General features: G+C 40.7%; 1 long non-coding RNA gene across 1 annotated transcript; it reads right to left on the minus strand.

Moving 5' to 3' along the window:
- Nucleotides 1–3,489: 3,489 nt before the first annotated feature.
- Nucleotides 3,490–7,658, minus strand: LOC134740114 (uncharacterized). The gene is made up of 3 exons (XR_010127349.1): nucleotides 7,525–7,658; nucleotides 6,766–6,838; nucleotides 3,490–4,993 (listed from the first exon to the last, which is right to left on the minus strand). It is a non-coding gene; the product is annotated as an uncharacterized LOC134740114 (long non-coding RNA).
- Between the last annotated feature and the right edge of the window lie 230 nt (nucleotides 7,659–7,888).

Consider the following 7,888-nt stretch of genomic DNA (forward strand, 5'->3'; position numbering starts at 1 on the left):
TCTAAGTAGCTCTTTCCCAACTGTGCATGCAGCAGACACTATAGATATGTGCGTTGAGAACCCACATCTTTTTGGTCAATCTTAACTTCAAATATTATACTTTTGTCCTTTTGTCCCCCTATGTCATTTACATTTGTCATATCCTGAAAGCACAATTTTCAAAACAAAAAAACCAATAAAAACTATAAGGCCTCCTCCATCTTTCCACTGAGATAATAATGTCTAACATTGATTGAGAACTTATCATCCAGGCACTCTGCATACATATACCCTACAACAGTCCTTCAGAGTAAAGTATCATTATCTCAGTTTTACATATGGGTAAACTGAAAGCTGAGGAAGGTTGAGTAGCTTGTCTAAGACCACACAACCAGTAAATAGAGAAACTGGGATTAAAATGAGGCTTGACTGTAAAGCCCCTGTTCCTCTTATTACAGGATTCTAGGAGGTGTCACTTGTTCAGGCCCAGTTTTGAGGGCATGTTGAGTACAAAACCTCTGTGATATGATTTGCCTATGAATGTCTTCTGCTTAAGAATTTCTCCTCTCTCTCTGGTTAGGTATGAGAAACTCTTTTGATTTATAACATTGCAACACTGGGGAGGGGATGAAATTCACATTCACAACTCATTTTAATTAGTTGACTGAATTACCTAGCAGGACTCTTGAGAATGGGATATGGAACCAATGAGTTTTAATATGGAGTGGGTCCAGAAGGGAACTTTACAGCCGAAAGAAGTGTATAATTGGAAGCTCATGAGGCTCTGTGAAGTCTAATTTCTGCCACCAGGGGCCAGTGTGCAGGTGCTAGAAATCTAGGCATAAGGCAGCATTGGGAAAACAAACAGATCAAAATGGAAAATGGAAATGAAAATTGTATTTCAGTTAGTAAGACTTGGCAAAAAGCCCCTGGCAGTTTAAAGCCCAAACCCAAATCATAAATCATAAGTTGTTTATGATTAAGTCTATCTGAAGACCTGAAAATATATCCTGCCTAGATGAATAAGGATTGCTACAGTAAGGATTGCTAATAAGCGATGATTTTAGAGGACAATATGACTAAGTTACAGCATCTGGAAACATACTGAGAACAGTCCTTTCAAATATATTAAAAGTTCCCTTTTCGATTGATTGCCTTCAGGGTGACCATGTGACAAGGAGAATAGAGAAAGTTCAGACAAGGAGACTAGAGAAAGGTCAAAAGAAAGGAAGAATGAGAGGGATATTTTATAAACTCTCAAGATTTAAGTACAAATATATCATTTCTTACAATGAAAAAAACTACTCCTGAATGTGTTAAGTAATTGCAAAGAGGCATTTCAATCCTTTATCTCTTCATTCTTTTAAGACGACATATGCAGTAAGAGGAAAATATCCAATTGATGTTAAAATATCTAAGAAAATACATATTCCAACAAAATGTCACATTCAGTTTGTTACATCCAAATACTTTGTTTTTTACCTAGGCTCACTTGTGAACTATTTTGCTTGGCTATACCAGGACTGTTTGCAACAAATGCTCATATTCTTTCTTGTAGACATAGCCATTTGGATTTTTAAAATACGATTTGAAGATCAAGAGGGTTTAAAATTTTTATGTTAAAATAATCACTCCAGGAAACTGTAAGGTATTTGACTCTCTTCTTATTTTCCTAAATATAAATCCATTCATCTAGTAGTTGGGAAAACATATTCAAAATGGTAGTTTGCATCCTTTATGATTTAGTAGGAGCATGTGTCTCCTAAAGAGCATGGTGAAAGTTAATTGCTGTCTACTTGGAAAGCTTGAAGCAGCAGATTTTGCCCCTGGCAAGATAATTTTACAAAAGTAGGAACAAATAATGAGCCAGGCTGTCTCTCAGCCATTAGTGTGTCAGATGAAAGCTCCTGCCCACCCCCACCCTGCCCCATATATATGATAAACATAAGAAAAGAGGCACAGTTTCAAAATGACTGTTTATGACCTAAGCAGCAAAAACCGTAACATGAAGCATCGGATCACAAAAGGCATCATTCGTGCCAGTGAATTCTGAGTGATGTATTTCTAGAGCCTAACAGTACAAATTATCTTCTGGCTATCCTACCTGCCTGCATTAGCTTTGACTTATTTCATGTAGGTCTTTCAGTGCTGGGACTTAACACTCTGACCTAACATTTAATGTATTAATCCTAATTTTAATCCGATACGAAGACTTGCTGTTGTATTGAATCAATTCAGTTTAATTCAGAATTATGTTGCTCCCACCCAGAATCAATAGACCCACTGTTGGTTCTCTCCAAAGCTGACCACCCAGTTTTGTGAGAATCTGCAGTGAATTAGAAAATCTGTCATTGCTGGGGAGACTGGGCAGCTCAGATATGGCATGTCATTCTCTCTGGTCTATACAATACCCACTCTTTGTCTACCGTCTCCTAAACTAACCTGACATAACTGAGCCTGCCAGTCAATGAGATCTTTATTCTCCTGGAAGGAATGCCTGCACACAAGCATTATTAAGAAATTTCTGGACAATGTTTAGTGGCTAAAGAATAATCCAAGTTTCTATTAAAAAGCCATCTGGGTAATTAATAGCACATTTGTTCTCAGCCTCCTCCCAATTTGTCCATTAGTGGAATAAAAGCTCAGGACAAAGGGTAATGTGGTTCAGTTATATTTTACAAGAATTCTTCAGGAAGTTGAAAACACATGATAAATTTCCAAAGATACATATGTTTATGGGCTCTTAGAGCAGCAAATAGGAAAATCCATGGGCTTTAAACTGAAGTTTTCTGCTGCCACTAGCTATTTAAATTAAGAAAAGTTATATGGAATATTTACAAATTGTTCCTGGAATTGACAAGTGAGTTGCCAGAATGCTCTAAAAACTTGTATGGGCTGGGATGTCTCCTTCACATTTAAGTAAAAAAAAATTCTGAAGATCTACAAATTTGGAAAAAACCCAGGACTTTTTATACATTTTCACCTGGTAGTTGTAAGAATTTTCTGACATCTCTTTTTAATGTATTTTCATGCAAATAGTAGCCTCAGGCAGCATATTTCTGCACCACTGCTAAATAAGCTCTTTTTCTTGTTGATGCTTTCTCTATTGTTCCCTGTTAGTTTGCCTTTTTTCTTAACTGTGTGGATGGTGAAACTTTAAAATACTAGATATTTGCAGATAAAAATTTAAAACACCTCAAAGTTAAATGAAGATTTAGTATGCTTTAGATTTCTAAATCTAGAAATTTCTTTTACATTTATATTAAGATTTATATTAAATCTTAATATAAATTAAATCTTAATATTAAATCTTTCAGATTTATATTAAAGCAGTGAACAGCTAAATACCAAAGGAATCTGGAATTTATCAGGACTACACTGCCAAAAAGTGTATCTGTGTGTGTATGTGTGTGTGTGTTGGGTGGCGAGGTTTGATGGTGGGGGATGGGGGCTATGACAGGGTCACAAGCAGGGTATTTGCAAATATACTCCAGTAGCTTCGGAGGGGATGAGTCTCAGAGAGGGAGAGAGAGACAGAGACACAGAGACAGGGACAATCTCTCAGATAAGGGGTCGGTTTATTTGGGAGGTATCAGGTCAAGAGGAGATCCTGCAACATTAGTTTTAGTTACTTTTTATTGTGTGCTTACTATGTGCCAGGCTAAGTACTTCTATGGATCATCTTATATAATCCTTATAGCAATGCTATAAATAGGTGTTATCCTCATTTTCAGATGAAGCTTTGAGAAGTTCACACAGCTAGTAAGTAGCAGTGCCTGCAAGGCTCTATGGCCTCCCAACATACTCCCTTGCTCATTCTTCCCTGCTAGCAGTCTTTCGCATTCCCGCGTAATAGTTAAGAAAACATGCTTTGGAAATGGGCAGAGACCAGCTGAGTTGAGTCCTAACTTCATTAATTAATTCATTCATTCAATACTTTTTAAACCCTAGTATGCCCCAGACACTGTTGAAGACACAGTGGTGAGCAACAATATTTCCAGCTCTTGCCCTCAGGGGCTTACAACTTGGTGGGGGAAGAAAGACAATCGAATTTTACACAGTTGTAAAATTGTTAACAATGACAAATGTAGCCAGAAGAGGTACCAGGTATCCTGAGAACTGATGCTAGTAGCATTTGAATTAGATGGTGAAATCAGGCAAGGCTTTCTGAGGAAGTAACTCTTGAGCTGAGATCTGAAGGATGACATGGCATTATCTAGGCAAAGAGGGGAAGGAAAATGAGGTCCAGGCAGAAGCAGCAGCAAAGGCCCGGCTCTGGGCAGAGCATGATGAGTCTGGCTGGGTAATAGAGAGATAGAGAAGAGTGAGGAGAACAGAGCCATGGGCAGGTGACAGGACCAGATCACATAGGGCTTGGAGGACAGCCCTGAGTTTTGTCTTTGTCTTCAGAGCAATGAGAGGCCATCCAATGGTTGTGGAGAAGCTCTTCCCTTTTCTTTCCTTCTCCTTTTCTTTTTCCATTCTTTTTTTTTTTCTTTTGAGACAGAGTCTCACTCTGTTCCCCAGGCTGGGATGCAGTGGTATGATCTCAGCTCACTGCAACCTCCACCTCTGGGGATCAAGTGATTCTGCTCCCTCAGCCTCCCAAGTAGCTGGGATTACGGCACCAACCACCATGCCCAGCTAATTTTTGAATTTTTAGTAGAGACAGGGTTTCACCATGTTGGCCAGGCTGGTCTTGAACTCTTGACCTCGAGTGATCTGCTCACCTTGGCCTCCCAAAATGCTGGGATTACAGGAGTGAGCCACCACACCTGGCCTTCCTTCTCCTTTTCTTGTTCCTCTCTCTCTTTCTCTCCGCAGACTTCGGACTGTACCCAGACTGGTGTCATTCAGAAAGTTACCTCTATTATTCCTTTTATTGCAGCTTTTAGTGACACTTTTACTTCAGGATGCCTTCAGCTCCCCAGGCTCAGGAGAAAGGGCCTGGAGGGCTCAACAGACACTGGTCACCACTACCATAGGACAGCTTCTAGAAGAGGTCTTTCTGACCCTGCCAACACATGAAGAAAAGCACAATTTTATTCCTAAATTCTGTTTTAGAAACACAGACTCTGAGATAAGCCAAAGCAATGGAGCTGTTTGAACATCCATTTGTGATTGTTTTTTAATTTCAGAGTTAGGAGGTCAGCTGTGGCAGCTGCCAAGGTTGTGGGGTGGGGGACAGGGCTAGAGGCCCAGGGCCCTCACAGGGCCTGTTCATGGCCAGCTGAAACCATCCCAGGCTGGGAGGGCCTGGCCACTCCTCAGCAGAACAAATATTTGTTAGCACTTTACACAAGAATACTCTTGAGCTCATCATATTTACATTGCAAATGTTCTGTAAATAGCAAATCAGTTATGTGTACCTGAAATTTGTCTTTTATTTGAGGACACTGTATTCATAGAGGAGAGAAGTGAGTTTTGGAAGAGAGAGGAGTACCATTAAAAAGAAAACAAACACAAAGCCTCCAGCAGAACCTCTCTTTGCCAGGGCAGATACTTAAAAGGCCACCCCAGAATGAATCCCAAATGAATGCTCCCTCCAAGTCTCTCTCTTGGCAGGTTAAATGGACCTACAGTTATAAACCCCAACTGTCAGTGCAAGCTGTCTCTGAGGGGAGTCAATAGCAGCCTGGCCCCGGCTCCACTACAGGAGTCTCCATAGCATCATGGGGGGGGGGGTTCTCCTTGCAGGACCCCCCAGTGCCCAGACCCTGTGGTCTATAACTCATTAGCAACCTCCTGAAGGAAGAGAGCAGAATCCCTCTGCGATAAAACAATGTCTTAAAGACTTTCAAGAGCTGGACTTTCATGTCAACACAGGTCTACACATGTGGGTAGATTAAGGTCAGGTGTAAAGAATACTTTCCTATATGTTTTGAGACAGTGCTTTTTCATTATAAAATGAAAAAAAAAGGAAAACAATAAAATAGAATAGGTTAAAGAAAACCTTTAATTACACACACACACACACACACAGACACACACACACACAAACCCAGCACTTTTACCCATTATGAGGGAAGTTACTCTACTCTTTTTGTTTATACAGTTTAAACATTTTATTTATGTATGTTCTGTGTAAGGATTATCCCCACATGGTGTGATGCTTCTGGAAGTATCGCTATCATTTCCCCAATTCTGTCCCCCATGAAACATGAAACATGAAACATGTCCTCCACTACAGTATGAAATATTGTCACTGTTATTTCTTTATATTAACCATTATCTTCCTTTCCTGCTATTTGCAATTCAAATCCCTTTCTTGTCCTCTCTGCCTCCTTTTCCCTACCACATCACTAATATGATAGCATGAATTCGTTTGTCAAGTGGCTTTCTTGTGCAGGATTTTCTTTACTTTAGTGCATCTCTGTGCCAGGCTGTGTTGTGAGAAATAATAGAGAGAAGAGGCATTGAAAGGAGCATGAGGCCCAGAGGACTTTGACCACTTTACAGATTGGGTAGCTGAAGGCCTGGGATGGAGACAGGGTCATGGAAGTTTGGTAGATGAGCATAATTATGGTCCTCTGAAGAAATAGGTGGGGTATATTTATTGTCTCTGAGGCCAAGCACATTTTCAAACATCTCTGGAACTCAAAGTAACCCAGCCTGATAGAGCTGTGCTCAAGAGCTGTAGCTAGCTACCACTAACCACTGCTACTCAAAGTGTGGCCTGAGAACTCTTTGGTTACTGATCTACAGAAACTGAGAACAAGCATTTAGAAACATTTTTTCAGCAAATGACATTGCTGTGACATCCAAGTATGTGATCAGTGAACTCACCTCATTAATTTTGTTGTAGACCAGTTCAGCTGTCAAGTTCGCATGGAGAACTGAATGTGGCATGAGCTGCATTCTAGACGTGCAGGAGGATAAGGACAGATTAAAAATTAAAAAATAAATTAGTCTTCAGCCTCTGTGTGAGAAGTACTGCAGCAAACTAATGCTTTTAAGCATTTTTCTTCCTTCAACTACATTAGACTTTGAAACAAGAAGGAGGAGGATCAGGGTGTAGGAGAACAATGATTATAGCAGACATTAATTGAGCACTCAGTGCTAGGCTCTGTGCTAAGTACTTTATTCATATCAACCAATCTAATTTACACCACTACAATTTCCATACATTACATTATTATTATTGTTACTATTATTGAGACAGGGTCTTGCTCTGTCACCTAGGCTGGAGTGCAGTAGCACAATCACTGCTCACTGTAGCCTCAACCTCCTGTGCCCAAGTGATCCTCCTACCACAGCTTTCTCAGTAGCTAGGACTACAGGTGTGCACCATCATGCCCGGCTAATTTTTTAATTTTTTGTAGAAATAGGGTCTCCCCATGTTGCCCAGGCTGGTCTCAAACTCCTGGGTTCAAGCAATCCTTCTGCCTTGGCATCCCAAAGTGCTGGGATTATCGGTGTGAGCCACCACTCTCAGCCCCGTTATTCCATTGTTATTTCCATTCCAGAAAACTAGGGATCAGGAGACATAAGTAATAACTCTGTGAGTAGTCTTCCATCCTGATGGGTAACCAGAGTGAGCCCTACCTCTTCTTCAACTCTGCCAGTTCATGGGTCTGTGCTTCTCACTGATCTGGATCCTGGTCCCCACTGATCACTTTGGCTCTCACTGTCTTGGCCTCTGGCTCTGCCTGCCTCTTTCCCTGGCAGATTCCCATGGTTACAGAGAGGTGGGAAAGTCCTATGAGGCAAGGCGGTGGGAAAGCAAGAGGAAAGAGTCCAGACAGGAAAGGAAGCTGGGGAAAGAGCATAGAGGAGTGAAGGAGAGCTTGGCTGGAGGCCATTCTTTAGGGAAAGAGTCGTAGCAACTGTTGTGGATGGAAAATGGAAATGTGGGGAAAGTTTTTTTAAAAAAAAAAACTAAGTGAGGTAATCACTTCCTCTGTTTCTC

Source organism: Pongo pygmaeus, chromosome 7 (genome assembly GCF_028885625.2).
Source record: "Pongo pygmaeus isolate AG05252 chromosome 7, NHGRI_mPonPyg2-v2.0_pri, whole genome shotgun sequence".
In the NCBI taxonomy this organism is placed as follows: Eukaryota; Metazoa; Chordata; class Mammalia; order Primates; family Hominidae; genus Pongo; species Pongo pygmaeus.